The sequence below is a fragment of the Pongo abelii genome, chromosome 2 (genome assembly GCF_028885655.2).
Source record: "Pongo abelii isolate AG06213 chromosome 2, NHGRI_mPonAbe1-v2.0_pri, whole genome shotgun sequence".
In the NCBI taxonomy this organism is placed as follows: Eukaryota; Metazoa; Chordata; class Mammalia; order Primates; family Hominidae; genus Pongo; species Pongo abelii.
This window is the reverse complement of record NC_085928.1, coordinates 10,577,146-10,581,108: the sequence shown is the minus strand read 5'-3', so window position 1 is coordinate 10,581,108 and position 3,963 is coordinate 10,577,146. Positions and strand designations below refer to the sequence as shown.

At 37.5% G+C, this 3,963-nt stretch overlaps 1 non-coding gene across 1 annotated transcript; it reads right to left on the bottom strand.

Moving 5' to 3' along the window:
• Window positions 1-3,288: 3,288 nt before the first annotated feature.
• Window positions 3,289-3,391, bottom strand: LOC112132821 (U6 spliceosomal RNA). Its single transcript, XR_002914542.1, has one exon. It is a non-coding gene; the product is annotated as a U6 spliceosomal RNA (small nuclear RNA).
• Between the last annotated feature and the right edge of the window lie 572 nt (window positions 3,392-3,963).

The following is a 3,963-nucleotide window of genomic DNA, read 5'->3' as shown; positions in this document are numbered from 1 at the left end:
TTCCACGTTCTAAAACAGTGGCATGAGATGGCTTGGTAGAATGCACCCACAAACTCATCTCATCATGGTGTTATTTTACAGATAGCTCTTTGGTTATACTTTTAGTGTATTTTAAGCTCATTGAGTTCTTCAAATTGTCTACTTTTTCTGGGGGCTGATTTTGATTATTTATATTTTCCTAGAAAGTGGGCTATTTCATTAAGCATTAACAACAACATAATAATAATTGTACATGACATGTTCTTACAATTCTAAAAAATCTCCTTGTTACCTAAAGTTGAATTCCATTTTTCCTGATATGAGTTTGTGTGCCCCTCCCTTCCTTTTCTGTCATTCTCTCTCATTTATGTAGATTGGCCAATTGCCAATTTTGTGAGTCTTTTCTAAAGAATAAGCTTTGGGTTTTCCTGATAAACACTAGTGAAATTTAAAAGTACAAAAGCATTTTTTGCTTTTAAGTTTATCAATTTTATCCTTCCCTTTTCACCATTTTTTGCTGCTGCTATTCTTTTTCTAGAGTTCAGGGTTTATGACTTAGTTCATCTATTTTCATTCTTATTAGGAAATATCTCCAAACACAGAAAAGTGATGAGAACAAGATAATGAATACTTACCACTATAATTTGACAAATTTAACAAATTTAGTATTGTGGCACAATTTATTTGAGATTTTTTTAAAAAGATATTACACTTAAGCTCTTTTTACTCTTCTCCAATCTCTCTCCCCACAACTTGCCTCTTTTGCTAACTGCCATCCAATTGTATACTTTTATTCAACATGCATGTATCTGTAAACAATGTGTAGAATTGTTTTACATTCATTAAAACTTCACGTTATCACACTATAAATCTTGTTTGTTAACTTTTTTTCTACCAGCATTAGATTTTTGAGATATATCAATGCAAATATATTTCACTCATGTTCACTGCTGCATGAAAATACCACAATTTGTGATTCAGTTTCCTGCTGATGGACATCTAGGTTGTTCCCATGTTTTACTATTATTTTTAACCATTGAAAATAGCAAACATCCTTGCACATTTCTCCTCCTACACATACTTCAGAGGTTCTCTCGGCTGGATACTTAGAAGTGGAATTTCTAGGTCATGAGGTATGTGTATCTTCAGGTTTACTAGAAAATACCAAATCGTTCTCCAAAGTGGCTGTGCCAGTTTAAACTCCACCAGCAGAGCACTAGAGTTTCCACTGCTCCACATTCTGCCAACGCTTGCTTATTGTCACACTTTATACATTTTGTGGAGGTGATGGGTATGGAATAACATCTTATGATTGTTTTAATATGCATTTTCTGTGTTTTAATAGGCTTCATTATGTTTTTATGTGTTTATTTGCCATTCAGATTTCTTCTCCTCTGAGTTGCCTGTTTCCAGTCTCTGCTTATTTTTCTGTGCAAATTTTTGTCTTTTTCCTGCTGAGTTGTAGGAGTTCTTCTATCAGCTGGGGGCTAATTCTCCATTGGTTTTGGACATTGCATGTGTCTTCTTCCTTCTGGAGAATGTCTGTTTGCTTTGTAATTGGTGTCTCTTATCGCCTAAAAGCTTCCATTTTAATGTAGTAAAATTAATTAATCTTATCCTTTATGCCTTGTTCAAGAAGTTCTTCCCTACGCCAATGTCATAAAGATATTTTCTCATTTGTTTCCTCCAACGTTAAACATGTTTCAAATTTAGGCACTTATTCCATTTGGAATTTATTCTTGTGCATGGTATGATACAGGGGAATGAATTTTTAAATTTCCATCTAAATAACCAATTTCCCAGAACCATTTATGTAAAAGTCTATTGTTTCACCAGCAATTTATTATGGCATCTCTGTGGCATACCAGTGTTCTCATCTAGGATCAGGGCTGTTTTACTCTATTTCATTGGCTTTTAAAAAAATTCCTACCTTGATACCAAACTTTCCATGAACTTTTACTCTTCCATATGAATGTTCAGGTTCATTTTTGTTATATTTTATCCAGCATTTTTTGTTTTTGCAGTTGGAAGCTTATTCATTATATTTTCTTTCTGATTAATGCTGATATTTAGAAAAGCTTTGGATTTTTCCCTACCAACTTAGTAACAGTTCTTAAAAGTATTTTAGAAGTTTTTCAACCTCTTCTCTTGGATTTTTAGGTAGAAAATAGTGTCACTGCAAATAATTATAACAGCAGCTAATAATTAATGAGTATACATATATCAAGACATCCTTATCTCAATAAAATTTTTGTTATTTGAAAAATATAAATAAATAAATTTTTTAAAATAAGTAAATAATTGATTAGTGAGAGCTAAGGACATGGTGGGATCCTTTATGTATTCCTCACAAGAACTTCAAGCCTACAATTCTCCCCCATTTTACAGATGAGAACACAGAGGCAGAGGGTGAATAAGTGACCTCCAAGGTCACCAGTTAGTAACATGGTGAGGGTGGCATCAGCCTCTGGGCTTCCCCTGTCTCCCAGGCTTCCACACCACACTGTCTCCCTAAAATAGAGCTGTGCTTCTTACTTTCATGATTTACATCTTTCTTGTATTATTGAACCAGATTCTGTCTTGTTAGGCGACCTTACCTTTTATTTCGCAGAGAAAATACAAGTCTTTGAAAAGGTTCTTCTTCCCCCTGACACCAACTCTCCAATTCTCCTACACTAACTGTGAATTCACAATTCAATTCTGATGCTAACTACGCAGAGTTAGACTTGGACTCCACCAATTGAAGGGCCCAGTCCCACATGACTGCTTTCTGCAGATGCCAGCCACAAATGGGGTACCCTCTTCTGCCCAGGAAACTACAAATTTGGGGGTTCCCACAGCCCTCTCCCCTCAGGTTCAAGAATCCACTAGAAACACTCACAGAACTCAGGAAAGTGCTGCACTCACCATTCCTGGCTTGTGATAAAGAGTGCAACTCAGGAAGAACTGGATGAAAGAAATGCATATGGCAAAGTCTCAGAAGGGGTACAGGGCTTCCACACTGTTGCTGGGCACACACCTCCCAGCACCTCTGCGTGTTCACCAAACTGGAAGCTCGCCAAACCCTGTTGTTTAGGGGGTTTTACAGAGGGAGGCCTTGTTACATAGGCATGATTGATGAAATAATTGATCATCAATGATTGCTGTCAATTTCTAGCCTCTTTCCCCACCCAGGAGGTTGGGGGGTGGGTCTGAAATTCCCAATCCTCTAATCATGGCTTGGTCTTTCTGGTGATCAGCCCTGATCCTGAAGCTATGTAGGGGCTCCCAGCCACCAATCACCTCATTAGCTTACAAAAGACATTCTTTTTATTAATGAAATCCTTCACGAATTTGCATGTCATCTTTGCACAGAAGCCATGCTAATCTTCTCTGTATCATTCCAATTTTAGTATCTGTGCTGCCAAAGCAAGCATGCAAAAGACACTCTTATCACTCAGGAGATTCCAAGCATTTTAGGAACTCTGTGCCAAGACAAAGACCAGATATTTATTTTTTATTATGCCACAGTCCTTCCACATCCCATTGACAAGTACACTCACTTATGGTTTCACATTCAGTACATTCAGGGCCCTCTCTCCCATTATGACAGGCAAAGTGTTCTTCCTTCTGCCTCAAACTATTTTCCCACATATGCTTTACACACTGCAATGGTTAATTTTATGTGCCAACTTGACTGGGCCACAGGGTGCCCAGATATATGGTCAAACATTATTCAGGGTGTTTCCGTGAGGGTATTTTTAGATGAGATTAACATTTAAATCTGTAGACTAAGTAAAGTGGATTGCCCTCATCCCATCAATTGGAGTCCTGATTAGAGCAAAAAGGCAGGCCAAATATGAGAGAATTCTTCCTGTCTGACTGCATTTGAACTGGGGCATTGGCTTTTTCCTGCTGTTGTCCTAGTACTGAAACATCAGCTCTTCCCCAGTCTTGAGCCTGTCTGCATTTAGACTGGAACTACACCACTGGTTCTCCTGGGTC